Source organism: Electrophorus electricus, unplaced genomic scaffold (genome assembly GCF_041902795.1).
Source record: "Electrophorus electricus isolate QZ-2024a unplaced genomic scaffold, ASM4190279v1 Scaffold39, whole genome shotgun sequence".
Lineage (NCBI taxonomy): Eukaryota > Metazoa > Chordata > Actinopteri > Gymnotiformes > Gymnotidae > Electrophorus > Electrophorus electricus.
Window position 1 is genome coordinate 1,355,725 of NW_027658682.1, and position 19,527 is coordinate 1,375,251.

A 19,527-nucleotide genomic window follows, 5' to 3' on the forward strand; every position below is an offset into this window, starting at 1 on the left:
CATGTCTGACTCATGTATGACTCAGTGTTAAAGGAAAGTTTTTGTCTGGGTACACACTTTGCAAACTTCAAACTGCATGATTAGCAGACAGTATTGTAGCTATTCAAGTTTATGATCAATAATGTAAGGTAAGTGTGTGTTAACTCTGGGTGGGTCAGGGTGTATTCTCCCCTAAACATACTTCTGACATAATGATTTGTTTAAACACTACAATTCTCTATATCCTAATAATTACTGCCACATTTTAATAACCTGCAATACACTGTAAATACAGCATTTGTAAGCTTTAAATTTACAAACATGAACAATCATACTATAGCAAATACATGATACTCATACCTGTGACATAGTGTTTTGAACAGACATTTGCTGCCAGACCTGCTATTTTAGCAGGCTAAATAATCTGCCTTCTGAAATGCTAATATGCTTAATTTCATGCAAGTGCTAGTGTTCCTATTTGCTTGCTGATGTGCATGGAAGCGCCATATTATTATTATTACTATTATTATTATTACTATTATTGTTATTACTATTATTATTATTATTATTATTATTATTATTATTACTATTATTATTATTTTTATTATTTTTATTATTATTGAGTCACACTGCTATCAAGTTAGCTGGTTGCTCTTAGCTAGTAGTGCGAACAGGACAGGGGACTTGGGGAAGACCCAAACGGTGAGGTTTGTGTGTGTACATTCACAAGTACTGGTGCATAAGAGACTTATTGTAAATGCATTGCCATTAATTGAGTCATTTTAAAAGATATTTACTCTCCCACTGCGCATACTCCCGTTTTCATAAATTGGTAAATATACATGTTGCTGCTTGTCACACAAACTTTTGTTGTACACAAGTAATAATGAGAAAAAGACTCATCATATATTTTATGATATAGCTAAAGCTATGCATTTATCAAGAGGATTTAACACATTACAGAACACATCTAGTTAATCCTTTCCATGATTGACCCAAGGGCAGATAGCAATTATTTAAGTATTACTATGTTTTAATTTAATAATAAAAATGACCATATGAACCTTTTTGCTTTATATTTGTTTATATTCAACTGCCTTTATAATGACAATTATTTATGACAATTTATGACAATTTACAATACATTATCAGTGAGTGGTATAATTAAAGTAAAATCATTGTTAAATAAGTCTCATTCTTGTCTCAGATTCAAACACTACAAAATCTTGGTCTTTGCTTGAATGATTTTTTAATGGTCCTGACTACAACACTATCCTTTGATAAGCTTGGAAGTTGTACACTACTGTGAGAGGAAGTTACATTCAGCTAGGAAAGAATCAACAATCAAATAATATACACAGATTAAGATGGTCATTAAAGATCCCAAACTAAGATTAATGCACTAATTAATAAACTACAACTTGTTTGCAGGAGTTCATCAGTGTTTTATCATTGGCATAGGTAAAGGGGTTTTCAGGCACAAGTTAAAAAAGGCACAAGTTGTCAAAGCATAAGAATAATGACCATAATGATCATAAGAAAGCCTTTCTGAGCCAAAGATCTGAATTAACAGGGAATAACAGGAGCACTTGCAAAACTGTGCCTAAGTGTATCCAGAAAGCACTGTTGGGCTTTTGTAGGAAAAAAAGGTTACACAAAAGTTACACTGATAAAACAGTTTAATCTGAACGAAGAATCAAGACCCAGGAGCTGTAAAAGAATAAGTTCATCTCTGCATTGCTCTCTATATAGGGGGAGTTTTACAACATTGGAGTGCACAAGAAACCCGCTTTTGCCCCGACACCATTTTCACTGCCACCTGATGAAAGCAACATGCTGTATATGGGCATCTCTGCCTTCACTGCCAACTCAGCAGGCTTTGTGTACAAAAATGCAGAAGCACTCAGACTCAGAATCACAGATGACATGGTGAGTTTAAACCACTCCTTGCCATCACTGAGGGAAAGGTGTGGATGTGGTTACCTTACAAGACCAGGCTATTTAGTTAGAAGACTGATGAAGAAGACTGATAACTTTATACTGTTCTCCCAGTGCACATTAATAATCCCTTAATAGTGTAATAAATGAATGGACAAATAAATGATCAACAGTCCCTGAAAATGAAACAAACGTTTATCCTTCCAGATTCCCAGAGCCTCTCCATATCGTCTGAACACCAAGACATTTGAAGCCTTAATTCCGCAGGTATAAGAGATCACTTTCTGTATTCATCACACAAGCATGCAGAAACTGCTGATTTTATATTCTCACATAGGTTTCCTAACACAGTAGACTTTGAATCTTAAAGGAATAATAAGGTTTAAAGAGTAACAAATAATATGATCTCATTAGCAACACAACCATATTTAGATGAAGAATTTCCGAAAAGAACAACATTTCACATGATGATGCTTGGATGAAATGTGTTGAAAACACTGAGTTCTTTTGCTTTTGGTGCTAAAGGCACTTGCAAGTACACCTTACACAGATTGATGGTGGTAGTATAGTTGGCATTCAGTTAAATCAATTAAACTTTGGACAGGGGTAGATTTGTCCTTCATACTGTTATTCAGCACAGGTAATAGCCATTTTGGGACTTTGTATCACTTTTGGGAGGCTGCCGTGTTCTCCTTAAAGTACCCAGGTTGAAGAGTGCTGGGCCCAGGAGTATTATCACCTGCTCCTGCATTTCTGCCGATGAAATAGTGAGACGGATCCACATCCTGCCTGCTTATTGGGGACGTACTGTTCTAGCAGCTCTTCCTCATCTGTCCATGCTCATACCATGGGTTGCTGTACTGTTTCCATGCTTATGTGGTACTCTTTCCGCAGGATGCTATGGAACTTTTGGTGCTCCCTCCTCCTCTCTGGCATTTGTAGCTTGACCTTCCTGGTGATTTTTTTGCAGTCCACGTCACTTTGCCAGGAGCTTCCTTTTGCTGATTAGCAGAAGCAGGAATACCTCCTGTCCTGCCAGGGTTTTGCAGTCATATTAGGCACATTGACTGCTCCGCTCTTACCTGCTTTCTATATCTTATGTTTGGGCTACTTGTGGAAGTGACATGAAAGCAGTGTTATGTTTATGTTAGTGTGGAGTTTGATATCTTGTGGAATTTCCACCACGCTGTTAGTATCATGGCCACCCACAAATTGTTGATCATGAATGTTCTTTAATTGATTTGACTGATAAATGGTAAGTCTGACTTTTAGATCATATAGAACACCACAGACAACTGTGTGGCAATTCACTGTTAAACCTCCTGATTGCAACCCGGGGCATCGTGAACTGTACAACATGACCCTCAGACAATGATCTCTGAGTGAATGTGATAAACATAATCATCTTCATATCATCACTTTCTCTACAAGTTCAGTGGAAGAGACGTCAGTGAAAGGGAGTTTTAATACCCTATCCATTTTTAACTTTAATAAAAACACAGACGGAAAAATTCCAGAAAGTGAGACAGAGAAAGGAAACTAGACTTTAAAATGGTGCTGCCCTCTTGACTTACAACTGTAGATTATTGAAATTATTACAAATGTCTGACGCCAAAAGGGATTGTGTCAGTGTTTCACTACTCAGTATTGCATTTGGTAGACAGTATAAACAAGCAGACTATGGTTAAAAAGATCACAGAAATAAAGCAAACACCAATATAATCTTGAACCACCTAGTGCCAGGAAACATTAGATTACTGGAACAAAATCAGACAACTAGCAGAACAACTTTTTAACCAATGATGCAGATGCACTTTTAGTGGATTTATTTATCTGTATTTCAATCCACTAAAGTTTTTCATTTGATCTAACATTACATTTAAGACCGACGTCCTGTTACGTCTCACAGAAGATTCCACTGATCAAGCTGCTACTTACCCATCCTGGTCCTGGAGTACCTTTGCTCTGTACACTTTAGTGATGTCTTTGCTACCAACAAGCCTATTTTAATCCATCAGATAGTAACCAAACGCTCCTTTGCTGCAGAGCACAGAAATCATTCAAATTTGCAGTCAACAGATACATCTGGGCCAGATTTTGGATCAGTGGACTAGGCTGGAACTGCACATATACTGTATATGCAAAATTCAAAATACGGGGAGTGGTTGGTCTCTTTTGCAATCAAATCTGAATACTATGGAATTCGTTTCACATTTGTTTAATTTGACAGATTTTAAATGGATAATGGACATCACTAGACAAAAAGGAATAAACAACTATATGAAAAGGAACAAAACCAAAAACAAAGGAAGACTTTAACACACTTGCCCAAACAAGCACTAAATCTGACAAAAATAGATCAACCAATGACATAGCTGTGAAGGAACATATTAGCCATTGTTTTCTTGTCATCAACAGTAATTTTAACTGATTGTTAACATACTGTTCAAGTCTTCAACTGATTTGCTCCCTACATACGAATGGGTACAAATATGGTTCATTACCCACCTGCACAAATTGCTTCTGACATACTGGGCAGCTACAGGGTTCTTCTCCCATGTGGATTCTGACATACTGGGCAGCTACGGGCTTCTTCAGTTGTGTGGATTGTCTTCTGCTCCTCCATGTGGCCTGTTTCACCAAAGCCCTTCCTGCAGTATTTGCAGCACTATGGGAAGCGGACACCCTTGTGTGTGCGTTTAGGTGCTTCTCAAGAGTCTGGGCACGTTTGAAACACCTGCCCCAAACATCACTGACATTATTTCTTGTAGGTGATTAGCCACGTGTTTCTCTAGTCACAAGTACTTTTTGATTTATTTGGTTTTTTAAATAGGTAATTTTATATATAATGGCAACAAATGACATTTTAAGTTTTATGACAAAACGTGCAAACAAGCTGGCCTGAGAGGTGTGTAGCGGGATATGACTCAGTGCGTCTCTGGTGCTGCTTTTGATGAGTACAGTGTCATGAGTGTGTCTGTCCAGCGGTGCAAAGAGGGGATACAGCAAGGCATGGCATGGTGTTTATTCATTCGTTTGCATAGAAAATGACGCCTTTTCACATTGTGGAACTACAAATATGGCGGTCTTTTTTGTGCGGCGTAGTAATGACATATGTTGTGGAATTTTGAACAAACAGCAAGTCAGACGTGATTAAGAGAGTAATTTAATAAGAAAAAGAATAAAATAAATGTTTGGCTCTCCTCAGGTAGGGAGCCCCGAGTATACAAAACCGTGGCTAGTTATACTACTCCTGTGCTGTCTTTAACCAATCATCTTTTCTTAAGCAGCTCTTCTTTCCTTTGTTGCTGTGGCTATAAGCCAATCAGCTCTCAGCTTGTTTTTTTCCACAAACCAACCCAAACTGACTCCAAACAGTGTGGGTTGTGTGTCAAGTTGACCTTGATGTTAACAGTTCCTGATACATGTTCAACTTAATCAGCAACAGGCGGATATAAATGTGCAAACAGCATTATTAATTTAAGAACAAAAGGATCAGTGTGATTTTATATGAATCACATAATACATAGTTTCGTATCATTTTCCATCACACGTAAAAACAGAGTCTCACCGTATTGTCGGGCAGGAGGATCTGGACTCATTTATTACTTAATATCTTCCCCCATCTAGCGGTCATTAGAGGTTAGTCTTGAATTGATTTCTGTCGTGCAATATTTTAGATATAAATGTTTACATTTTCTATTACAGAACACGGCAAAGTATAGTCAACCAGTTCTAACCTTTTGAGAAAAACTTTAACTTCAAAGTAGGTGAATCTATTTACTTAGATTGAACCAATCGGATCACAGTTTATTTACATAGCATCAATGCTTTGAGTGCTTTAAATATAAGGACATCATGGCGATCTTTCTGCTCACACCTCAGTCAGTCTATAATTCTGTACTATGTGTTTCTATAGCTTCCAACTTTCACGAGTTTCTTGAATCTGTGGAGAAAAGTGCAGACTCAGGTACTTTCTTATTTGTGAACTTTTATACATTTTATGTAATTTATTTATCATCTATAATGTTTTATTACTTTTCATTTATAGATATAAGGACACAAAAACAGTTCATATACTCAATGAATTGTTACAAGATAATCTTTTCTAGAGAATGTTTACCATTTGTTAAAAGACTGATTTATTTCTAAAAGTTTATGTAGTGTGTTAATTTGTCACATGGAGGCAGAAGGGGTGAATCTGATATACCCCTCTTCCATCATCAACTATTCATCGAGTCCTCCAGTGGAGCTTGTACAACCAAAGAAACGCATACAGCGGTCACCGGCGGTTCTAAGTTACATCTAAAGAGGTCTAGGCCTATACACACTGTTCCACCTGAGGTAATAAAATGTTTTGGGGTAAAGGTATTTTCATGAGGCGATCTGTGATCTTATTATAATAGGCTTTGAAGCTCTCTGCAACAGGTGCAGAGTGGTGCAAGACTGTGTTTGAAAGCATAAAGAGGAATAATGTTTCTGGGGTATCTTAAGGCCTTTGTGGGTCTGTAAGTGCAGAGCAGAGGCTCTGATGCAGGTGGTTTCAAGGCCTCTGTGGAAGTCTACGGCAGATGACTCTGGACTGTTCCCGTGAGAAATAGCTTCCTAAGTATTGGGAAAGATCCCGGCTTTTAAAAGACGTGAAAGCCTCTTCGAGAGTTCTGTGGCTAAGAAAGGTTCATTATCTTACCATAAGAGCAGGGTGATACTGACCTGCAACATCATCTTGCAGGTGTTTGATGGTATGAGTTGAGATCATCTTTGTTAAAAACAAAAAAAACAACAACAAAAAAAAAAACAGGAAAATCTTCCAATAGGATATACTGGGGTCAAGCTTCAATTTGTACAATGATAGATCTCAATTTGCATATATTGAATAATGTATGGTTGAACAGTGGTGGAGATTTCAAACACCAGTATGTAGAGAAGGTGTGGCAATCACATAATCAGTTGTGAAAACTGGATAAAAATGTGTGTTCCTTGTGTGATTATTAGACATATTCTGGACTATGCCTCGTTTGTATGTAACGCTGAGCTCAAAATAAATAATGGACCTACTACTCTCTTCAATTAATTCTGCATCTTTATTTTCTGTTTAAAGGGGACTTAATAAAATTACTGGAAGGTGGGGAATATCTAGTAACACAGTGCCGAGTCCGCTAAACGTAGATCCCAGCCTTTTATATGGCCTCTTCCCTTTAATTCTACTGACTATAATTAATGTAAACCTTGTCGATTCTGGTGTTTGCTGTATAGAGGTAGCGAAAACTTTGCTAAAACAATGAAAAATATGCATCCTGTGAAAAGTTTATTGAACAATATAACATTGTTCCTTACCCAGAGCCATAACACATCATTGATGGATATCACACTGATGTGAGGGCGGTATGGGCCAACTCAACTGTATTTCCTGATTGTTTTATTCTGCAGGAGGATGTGGTCCAAATATTTAAAAAATCACAGGTTTGTTTAAGAGGACATAGTCGAACAGTTTGGGCTTACTGTTATTTTAATACTAGTGGTAACTATTAGTAAATACAACAATCTGACCATCCTCATACTGCATTGAGGGGTGATGGGGTGATGGTACCAGATGATGTTTAGGTATGTGGTTATGTTAATTTATTTTTGTTCCTTTATATTCACATATTTTGCAAGTGCGTATGTTATTGAGTTTAAAACCATCCATATATTATGCAATTATAGAAAATACAGAAACTGCATGAGACTTCTCTTGACTTGCTAGAAGTTCAGACTGTAGCAAGCTTAGCATTAGTAAATGGAATAGGTGTCATTTTAAAGATTCATTTAAAGTATTCATGAGGTATTTCTCCTAACATCGATGTATCGACAGTACCAATAAAATAAATAGCATAACAAGAATTACAGGTGTATAATAGTGTAGTTACCCACAATGGTTGAAGTGTTTGAAAAGAGTTGTATAAAAGAATAGTTGGTTGGTTCGTGGCATAAAGTCATGAAACGGTGAAATGAGGTCATAAAAAGAGTGTTTACAGGGGAAAGTGCTTTAACATTGAATTAGACAAACTAATAACATAAAACAAGGGAGTTTAGAGATTCTGTGTCCTTTCGTAATGATTTGTGCATATGGCAGGCTGCTGCAAAGGATCCTGGGTAAGCTTCAGCAGACCTCAGTGTAAGATATATTAATAATATTAATCATAATAATACTATTCAGAGGTTACTTGACTAGTAATCAGAATGTTGCTAGTTCAAGCCCTACCACTGCCAAGTTACCACTGCTGGGTCCCTGAACAGCAATGAATCCTCAATTGTATTATTAATACAATCCAATACACATGCCTAATGCTCAGCTGTCAACTGCAAAAACTGACATTCTGAGCATTCGAACAGTAAGAGGAACAAAAAGAAAGGAGTCACCGACTGTACACGTGTCAATCATTTAGCCTTTTTACATGTTGTTTTAGTTTACTGTAATCAAGGCCTGAAACTGGAGTCTATGGACCAGGCAAAAATATTTCAATATTTAATGCGTTTTTATTTTTTCAGTTTCAATGTTTCAATGAGACTCAGGAGACTCCAGCATAAGCAGAAGCTCCAAGTTGTCGATCTCCAGGAGCAAACCTGTCCCTGCAAGGTTGGGGTGCATGTTCTGGATCACGGGAAACAGACCATCGATCACCCAACATCTGCTTCTGCTCCTGCGGAGGTTCCAGATCCAGCACGGAGGCAGTGAGAGGTTCCTGGCCCAGAGATTGGTCTGCAGCGGGCCTGATGGTACTCGGCATGTATTGGAAATGCTGTGGCTGAATGCTGTGCGTAGCCCAGCGGGTGCTGGGGTGGAGCTGTGCCAGTTGCCTGCTCGGGCAGCAGGTAGCCCAGTTCTGAGCCTGTGGAATGGCCATCATGAAGTAGCCGGAGGGCGGGGCGGGCTGGTAGGGGTTGAGCACTGGGTTGCGCACGGCACTCACGCTGGCCATGCGCTGCATGTACTGGTGGGTGAGGTGGGCCTGCCGCTCCTCCTTGCGCTGCGCCAGGGCCACGTACAGCGGCTTGGTGCCTACGATGCACCCGTTCATCTCCTTCATTGCCTCGGTGGCCTCCTCCGGCGAGGAGAAACACACAAAGCCGAACCCTTTGGAGCGGCCGCCCTCCGTCATCACCTTGGCACTCGTGATTGTCCCGAATAGAGAGAACTCTTTACGCAGACGCTCGTCGTCCAGACTGTCGTCTAGGTTTTTAACGTACAGGTTCACTCCCTGGTAGCGAGTCGTGCCGTCCTGCTTCATCTGCTCAAACTTGCGTTTGAGCTCTGTCTGCCTCTCGCCTTTCTTCTGGGCACGAGCCACATACAGCTGCTTCCCATTCAACTTCTTCCCGTTTATCTCATCCACAGCCCTTTTGGCATCCTCGTGCCTCTCGAAGCTCACAAAGCCAAAGCCCTTGGACTTGCCGCTCTCGTCTGTCATGACGCGAAGGCTCAGCGTTGGGCCGAACTTGCTGAAGATCTCATTTAGCTTGTTGTCGTCCATGTCCTCCCAAGTATGAGATATTATTTCCATCAGGCTCAGGACCATCTCTTTAGGATAAGGTCAAGATAAATCTCTTGGAATGTGGTGTTAACAGGTTCCAACTGGTGTGGGTGTTTTATATTACTTTGCATATATTGACAAATGTATGGTTTGGATGCAATGGACGTGAAGACAAACGCAAATATGTAAAGGAATGTGGGGTGAATACATAACCACTACTGAAAAATGTATGAAAATGTGGGTTCTCTGATTTTTAGACATTCTCCAGAGGGTGCCTCAATAATGCGTGTTAATGTTAACCTACAATAAAGTACGTGCACAGTTATGCTCTTTAACCAATTCTGAAGTCTGCATTTTTATTTAATATTTGAATTGAACTTTAAAACTAGCCGACTGGGCACCTAGGAACCACATACTGTTGCTATGTGCAGAGATGTGGGCTTGCAGCCCATTGTTGGGCAGAGTCCATCGCACTGCTCCAATAGACCTGCTCTGACTGCTACTTTCCCACGTCGGCAGTCGAAGTCGTTTCTCCTTCACAATGCTTTTCACCTGGTTGGCCAGTTTCACCGTCTCAGTATACAAGCTAAAAGAAACTGTTGGCAGCCTCTCGTTGCTCCTGTAATATGACCGTCGCCAGACCAGAGAGTGGAACTGGATGGCAGTGTGGCACTTGCAGCTGCAGTTTGTTTGCTTCAAGATTTAATACGTGTAAGTGACCTTTGCTTCTCGTCCTGTCTTTACTGGTTTGTTAATAAGGTCATTTGAAATTATGTTGTACATAAAGGAATATTACAGAATTATTCTCTATTTTAAGCTACACTGTGGGGTTTTGTTTTTTTGATCTTTACATTTATATTAATGCAACCCAATACACTTATCTAATGATCAGCTATGACCTGTAAGAACTGACAATCTGAACATTCAAACTTTAAGAGGAATAAAAACAAAAAAATGATCAGCTGTTCATGTCAAAATCTGTAATATGTAATAGAAATAACTGTAATATGTTCAATATAACTGTAATATGTTCAATTACCACCATGTAACATATAACTGTAAATATGTCAATTGCAAGATGGGACTGTACATTCTGTGCATACATATATAAATATCCATATATACATTGTACATATAAACATTATATATATATATATATATATATATATATATATATATATATATATATATATATATATTGTACATGCACTATTAATATATTTTTGTATATATATAGAATATATTTCTCTATGCACCCCTGTTTTTCTTTTTCCTCAGATTGGACAGAGCACTCAACCATTTCACTGTGAGTTATACTGTGTATGACTATGTATGCGACAAATAAACCAAACTTGAAATGATTTTACCTTTTTCTGTCGTTTTCATTTTAAGCTTAGAATAACCAAGGCCTGGACTTTGTAAGGTGGTTTTGAATCCAGGTCAGCTAGGTGAGGACACCAATAGCTTACTGGGTAAGCAGCCACACTCTAACAATGGTGGGCTCGTGTGCAGAACAGTTAGAGCTTGGATCAAGCAAAACAAGAGGAAAAAACGAAACACCTCGGTGAGCGTGGAAAAGGGGAGAACAAAGAACGCCACGGAAAGAAATGACAACCCCGATGCACTGGGGAAAACTCGAACTAAAAGCTCCCAAACAAAACCAGAAAACAGGGAGAAACTTGAATGGCTAAGGGAAGCCTTAGGAGAGAGACAGACTCGAGAGGGGAAAACTGGAGAAGGGAGGGGACGTGTAAAAACACTGACACCCTCGCAGAACAGAAAAGAGGCATAGCACAAGGGCTCACAGACCTCAATACCCAGAGTTACCGGCTAGGAGCTTGGCTCAAAACTTTATCAAAAACCCAGCACTGAATGATTGGGTCACTGGGCTTATATAAGGTCTAGCCCAGCTGTTGGGTGTTGATCCTGATCAGTGGCGTGGTTGACTCGACGCCTCCCTCTGGTCGAGGGGGCCTCGGCCTGGTGCCAACCCTTACAGGCTTGATGTCTACAGACATGGCAAAAATATTTCAATGTTCAATGCATTTCAGTTTCAATGTTTATTTTTTTCAGTTAAAATGTTAATTTTTTTTACTGCTTATTCTTCCATTAGACAGCCAGAACCGCAGCACTGGTTAAAGTTTTTGAGCGGCTTCCTGCGCGCACTGGTCCTGGAGCACAGCGACTGCCTCATCCACCTTAGGGTGCAGAGACTCAGGAGACTCCAGCATATGCAGTAGCTCCGAGTTGTCCAGTTCCAGGAACAGACCCGTGATCTTCCCTGCAAGGGTGGGCTGCATGTTCTGGATCAGGGGAAACAGACGCTCACCCAGTATCTGCTTCTGCTCCTGTGGAGGTGCAGCAGCCAGCATGGAGGCACTGAGAGGTTCCTGACCCTGCACATGGACCGCAGCCAGCTGCACGGGCACCTGGAGCTCTGCCCCCAGGTGCTGCTGTGGGTTGAGAAACATAAATGTTTTATAATTGATTTGACTGATAAATGGTAAGTTCGACATTTATATCTAAGGGCTGTGTGCCCAGGTGTTGCTGTGGGCTGTGAACGCCTGAGGTGGTTTTGTACTGTGGTACTGCTCTCACCAGCGACGCCTTGTTGGCAGCTTCCGCGCTGGCCATCCCTGTCCCCGGAGCCTCAGATGCCATGGTCTGATAGGCCATCGTGCGTGGGACCTGGCAGGCGGTGGTTGGTCGGATGGCGCTGAAGGCCTGCGGGCAGGATGCGGCTGGACCGATGGCACTCGGCATATCCTGGACTTGCTGTGGGTGGACGCACTGCATGGCCCAACAAGGGCTGGGGAGGAGTTGTGCCAGCTGGCTGCTTGCGCAGTAGGCAGGCCAGTTCTGAGCTTGTGGAATGGCTTCCATGTTGTAGCCGGAGGGCAGGGCAGGCTGGTAGGGGTTGAGCACGAGGTTGGGCAAGGCACTCACGCTGGCCGTGCGCTTCATGTACTTGTTGGAGAGGTGGGCCTGCCGCTCCTCCTTGCGCTGCGCCAGAGCCACGTACAGCGGCTTGGTGCCTACAACGCGCCCATTCATCTCCGTCATGGCCGTGGCGGCCTCCTCCGGCGAGGAGAAACACACGAAGCCGAACCCTTTGGAGCGGCCGCCCTCCATCATCACCTTGGCACTTGTGATGATCCCGAACGGAGAGAACTCCTTACGTAGACGCGCGTCGTCCAGACCGTCGTCTAGGTTCTTGACGTACAGGTTGTCTCCCTGGTAGCGAGTCATACCGTCCTGCTTCATCTGCTCAAACTTTCGTTTCAGCCCTGTCTGCCTCTCGCCTTTCTTCTGGGCATAACCCACATACACCTTCTTCCCATTCAGCTCCTTCCCATTTATCTCATCCACAGCCTTCTGGGCATCCTCGTGCCTCTCGAAGTTCACAAAGCCAAAGCCCTTGGACTTGCCGCTCTCGTCGGTCATGACGCGAGTGCTCAGCGTTTGGCCAAACTTGCTGAAGATCTCCTTCAGCTTGTCGTCGTCCATGTCCTCTCCAAAGTTCTTGACGTACACATTGGTGAACTTTTTGGCCCTGGCCCCCATCTCAGCCTCTCGCTCCTTGCGAGACTTGAAGTGGCCAATGAACACTTTGCGGTCATTGAGCAACATGCCATTAAGTCTCTCAATTGCTCTCTCCGCAGCCTCACGGGTCTCAAAGTGCACAAAGCCGTAGCCCTTAGAGCCATTCTCGTCACACACCACCTTGCTGGAAAGGATGTTCCCAAAGGCAGAGAATGTGTCGTAAAGAGCTTCGCTGTCAATAGACTTGTCAAGGTTCTTGATGAAGATGTTGCCAACTCCACTCTTCCTCAGAGAGGGGTCTCTCTGGGACCACATAATTCGCACAGGTCTGCCTTTGATGATGTTAAAGTTCATAGTGTCCAAAGCACGCTCAGCATCTGCCTGCTGCTGAAAGTTCACGTATGCGTATCCAAGTGAGCGGAGGGTCATCGCGTCCCTGCAAATCCGTACGGAGACTATTGCGCCAGCAGGACTGAATTTCTCGTATAGCATGGCCTCGGTAACGTCTGGATGAAGGTCACCCACGTACAACGAAGTCATCGGCGAACTTGGAGCACTTGGATTCATTTTCGTGAGGATCGTCGGTCAACCTTTCTGGAAATCGTAGTCGAAAGTAGTAAATGAATAAAATAAAATCGTAAATGATTTAACCAAATGATCTAACTGCACGAATTATAAAACAGTTTGAAACAGCAATTCAACAGAGCCAGGCAAGTGTCGACCGACCAAAGCGATCAAAGCAACACTTTAGCTTTAGATTCAAATACATGACAACTTGGTTGTTACGTAAGAGTGCTTTTACGTAAATGTTTATTTTTAAATATTATACAAACGCTATTTATTTATTTATGAATTATTCAATTATTTTAACTTATAACGTTAATAGCGTGAATGAGAGGCTTTAACAACGCCTTATATTTCAAAATATTACCTAGTCACAGCATTTTCCAAAAATCGTCCATATGCTGCTCACACTGAATCATTTACCGCATGGCTCAGAATAAATACTTTTAGTTTGATAAACGCAGCAACATTCATTTTCTTTAGCCTAATGCTCGGCAAAAAACATCGCATTAAAGTTAATTAATGGGATGAAATCAGTTTGCCTTGGAGCAGGCCTATGTTCTTTGAGGTTAAAAATCATCGCCTGGATTGTAAACCTTAGTAGAGTTCCACAACGAGGTGCGATTTGTAAAAGGACGTCTTTTTCTCTCCGAGTTAGAAATCTGGAGAAATAAATATATCAATTGATTTCCGCCCATCGGAGGACCTTTAGAACTTTATTATTTATTCATTATTTATTTCTAACTTCTCACTGTGTCCAACTATATCGGGTGTATAAAACGTATGAACAGACATAAATAACGTGGGGGAAACGGGAATAGGGGAGAGAGGAAAAAATAAGACGAGCAGAGACGAAACAGACAAACGGGAAATGCAGATAGAGTATTTTAAGTATTAGCCACCTGCACCATTACGGGAATGTGTGTGTGTGTGTGTGTGTGTGTGTGTGTGTGTGTGTGTGTGTGTGTGTGTGTGTGTGTGTGTGTGTGTGTGTTCGTGTGTGACTGCTTGTGTGCGTCTGCCTGTGTGTGTGTGTGTGAGAGAGAGAGAGAGAGGCTATGTGCGAGTGCACTGTATATGTACACGTACTAGATTGGGATATTTATCATTTATGGATTAGCTCTGTAAACTTTTTATCAAAGGAGTCCAGTCTAGGTTATTGGTTCTTATTGATTCATTCTGAGATTTTTTTCCATTGATATGTAGTCTATCAATAGATTTTTCCATTTGGTGACACTAATATTATTTTTTGTTTTCCAATTCATGAGTATGTTTGTATTTGCAATTAATAATGTTATATATATATTATCCTGTTTTTTTTCTATTGACACATTGGTTGATGACATGTCGCCTAGGAGACATAAAGATGGTGTTGGATGGATAGGGTTATTTAAATCATGGGACATGTGTGTGATGACCTATTGCCAAAATTACTTGATAGGTGTGCTCTGCCACACGATGTGAATGTAATCGTCAGCTGTGTTTGGAGTAAAGTATGTACAGATTGCTGAGCTTGTGAAACCAATTTTAAACATCCAATGTGTAGTATAATGTAATCTATGTATTATTTTGTACTGAATGCATTGTAGGTTAGTGTTGCTGTCATATGGTAATTATTATTATACATTTTAATCCAGACTGTGGCGTCGGGGGTTAGTAATAAATCTTCCTCCCATTGTCTCGATGGGAGAGTAATTATGCGATTTGATTTCATTATTATTTTGTATATCTTATGTGATAGTTTTTTTGTATTAGGAATGTTTATAATACTGATATGGATGCACGTGAGTTTAATGTCTCTGAACTGATAGTTGCTCTTACCTGCTTTCTATATCTTATGTTTGGGCTACTTGTGGAAGTGACATGAAAGCAGCGTTATGTTTATGTTAGTGTGGAGTTTGATATCTTGTGGAATTTCCACCAGGCTGTTAGTATCATGGCCACCCACAAATTGTTGATCATGAATGTTCTTTAATTGATTTGACTGATAAATGGTAAGTCTGACTTTTAGATCTTTGCATAATGTTTGCTCTATGTCTATCCATATTCTGTCTGATATACTAGGTTTTATCCATTTTATTCCATATTGTAGTTGATTTGCAATAATCAACTACAGTTCTGTAATGTTGTGAGTTTGATTCTATGTGATTTATTTTTCCAGTAGAATCAAGTTATGATGTTGTCCAAAGATTTTAGACAGGTTGGTGGCACTGGAATAATTGAAAACAAACAATTTCGTTTAGGTAATATTCTCATTTTAATTATTGCAGTTTGTCCGAAGAGCATAAGGGGCAAATTTGTCCATCAATGAAGTTTGTCGCTTATTGTTTTAATAATTGGATGACTATTTATTTTGAATAACAGACAACTGGGAAGAGAATTTAGTACCCAGATATGTAATATGATTGGTATTCAGGGGGATGGGGAATGTTTTTAATTGCATCATAAAGATATGCTGCTAATATATAGTATAATACACAAATATACTACTCGAGATACAATTTGACCAGTTATGTGTGATGTTCTGTGATGATCATATAGAACACCACAGACAACTGTGGCACATCACTGTCAAACCTCCTGATTGCAACCCGGGGCATCGTGAACTGTACAACATGACCCTCAGACAATGATCTCTGAGTGAAAGCGATAAACATAATCATCTTCATGTCATCACTTTCTCTACAAGTTCAGTGGAAGAGATGTCAGTGAAAGGGAGTTTTAATACCCTTTCCATTTTTAACTTTAATAAAAACACAGACGGAAAAATTCCAGAAAGTGATACAGAGAAAGGAAACTAGACTTTAAAATGGTGCTGCCCTCTTGATTTACAAGTGTAGATTATTGAAATTATTACAAATGTCTGACGCCAAAAGGGATTGTGTCAGTGTTTCACTACTCAATATTTGGTAGACAGTATAAACAAGCAGACTATGGTTAAAAAGATCACAGAAATAAAGCAAACACCAATATAATCTTGAACCACCTAGTCCACAGGAAACATTAGATTACTGGAACAAAATCAGACAACTAGCAGAACAACTTTTTACCAATGATGCAGGTGCACTTTTGGTGGATTTATTTATCTGTATTTCAATCCACTAAAGTTTTTCACTTGATCTAACATTACATTTAAGACCGACGCCCTGTTACGTCTCACAGAAGAGTCCATTGATCAAGCTGCTACTTACCCATCCTGGTCCTGGAGTACCTTTGCTCTGTACACTTTAGTGATGTCTTTGCTACCAACAAACCTATTTTAATCCATCAGATAGTAACCAAACGCTTCAAGGACACTTGCATAACCATTTTTATTTTTTCATAATACTTGTCCAGGTTTCCACTATTATGTTCAAACCATACATTATTCAATATATGCTAATTGATATTTAATAGTTACACCAACAAGTTCTTGGTACTATTATGTTCAACCTGAACTACTTCTATTTTTTTAAAAGACGATCCTATTCTATATCCCCGGATGCCCATATTGTTTCTTTTGGTGATCTCCATATTGTTTCTTCCAGTGCTTGGCCGGGATGTCCCATCCTTGAACCAAGGCTCTCCCTTCAACGGAATCCCCTAGAGGCTTTTTCAAAGAGGCCTCCTGAAGATTTATGCTGAAGCCTACACTGGTCTTTCCTGCATGAAACCAGTTTATTCGGGACCATCCATACTTTTCTGCTTACAATATCATTTTATTACCTCAGCATTTTCATTACTAATTTAAAAATCAATCACTTTATACTTCTAAAGCTTTCACAGACACATTTAGACTTTTCAGCACTCTCAATGTCCAATGCTAAATGCTACAAACCACTCATACCCAAACAGAAGAAATAGCCCAAATATAGCCACACATATTCCTCCAACCTCTACATACTTCTAAGCTATATATAACGTTTAAAGCCATTAAAAGCAAAGTTATGAACATTTAAAATACACCTTGATAACACAGTTTATAGCTCTTCAAGAATGTTTAGTTGTCATGGCAACTATTCCTTTCTCGACTCTGTTTTGTTTTGGGGTTTTTTTGGCATACCTTTCTTTTTCAGTCATGAATTCCCTTTTTTGTTAAAATCTCCTCACCTTTTCTACAGCGCTTTCTCTCTCTCTAATTTCACAGGTAATTGTCTCTTTCCTCCAAGGGTCTGCATCTCACCTGGACCTTTTCCTGTTTGCTACTTCAGCTCCTGTCGTAGCTGAACATCAATAGTTTAATAGTTATTAGGAAATATTACTTAAAACAAAACAACAAGAAAACAGCAAAGAAGGTATATGCAAGTATATGTTCACTGTATTGTGCAACTGTCATGTCAGCAGGTGGACAATTTTAGCTAAAGTTAGCATTTCAAACATATATTTTGATATTCTAAAATAATGTTTATTAACTCAATATTTCATCACAATGGGGTGGACATTTTTAGCTTTAACTCATCTGAGTATGGAGACAAAGTGAGAAATTCAAATGAACTGACATACTATAGGAGCATGCAGTTTATGCCTTTAGTCGAATGAAGATAGACCTTTTTTAAAGTTGTGAGGTCACTGATGTCAAAGGTCGCATTTTTACCAAGATGGTTATCCAAAGATGAGAGAGTGGACAGCAATTCTTGGACATGTTTAAATAACTTGATTTTTTATTTTTTTTATTTATTTATTTTTAATCAAAATTGCAAAATGAATAATCAAAATACCTAAAATATTAATGAACGTATTTACAACCTTACGGTAATATTTAAAAGTTTAAAAGGTTAAAACATGTTTAAAAGGTTAAAACATCCAAAATACCCATTTCCTCATCAAAGACAATGTAATAAGGTTAACATTCCTATATATTCGTAAAATGTGTTCATTCAGAGTAAAACTTTAATCAGTTAATTAAAAACATTAATTGTTTCACAATCTTTGTATCAGCACATTTAAACGAGTATGTTGTATTGACCCTTAGGTAACAGAACGAAATGTGAAGTCCACTTATAAAATAAATTACGCATTCGTCATTAGATCAGAGTAGGTGAGGGACAGAGAGCCATGTGTGAAAACGAACAATCATCTCACAAAACACTACTTATGACTAACAAGTAAACACTTGCAAAATAAAAGTAGCCGTTTATGTTAAATATAAGATTTCACAAAACTATTAATTAAAAAAATATTAATTAAAAAATATTAATTACAAAAATATGAATTAAAAAACGTAAATCGATATTTTTGCGATTGATCTCCCTCCCAAGTTACACCGTTTACTTGTCTTAGAACTGAAACACGAGTATCACTGTTACGTTTTAATGAAACCGTTATTTTGAAAATTACAAAACTGCATGTCAATGTTAACCGTGTGGGGTCATACGTGAGTGTATGTTACAGCTGAATTATTAGGTTACCTAACTAAGCTACAGATATTTTTATATTTATTGGCTGCTTGTACAGATTTGTTAGCTCGCTGATAATATACTTTTGTATATAAAATTGTTCTGCGCAAACCACAGCACCATTGCTAAGTTAGCACTTAGCCTTAGCTAACGTTACTTTTAAAGTTAAATTGAGTTTCTTGTCTTGTTCATGGCTTTGTAGCCGAATCTCCCGTTTAGACATGATGTCTGCCCGCAGGCTTAGACGTCTAGTGTTTTCTGTTCAAAAGTGTTTATCTCGACTCGCCGACAAATGCAGAGGTTATTGCTCAGTGTCTCTATCTAGCACTCCTACTAATGAGACTGATGAGACGAGAGTGAGCACATTTAAGACCAAGCTGTCGTCATTAAGAGTTCTTCAGGCAAAAGTTCAACTGAGACGCAACAGGAACATCAGGAATCGTATCTTCCTGAAGAAAGTGGTCTGGCGCAGCTACGGAAAGGTATGTAACTGCATTTGTTGCCATGATAGTTCAGGCTTTAGGATTTTAATTCCCATGTGTCAGTATGCCGGTAGTCGTTGCCAATTTTATTTTGGTGTTTACATCTTGCAGTGTATTTCGAAACATACGGCT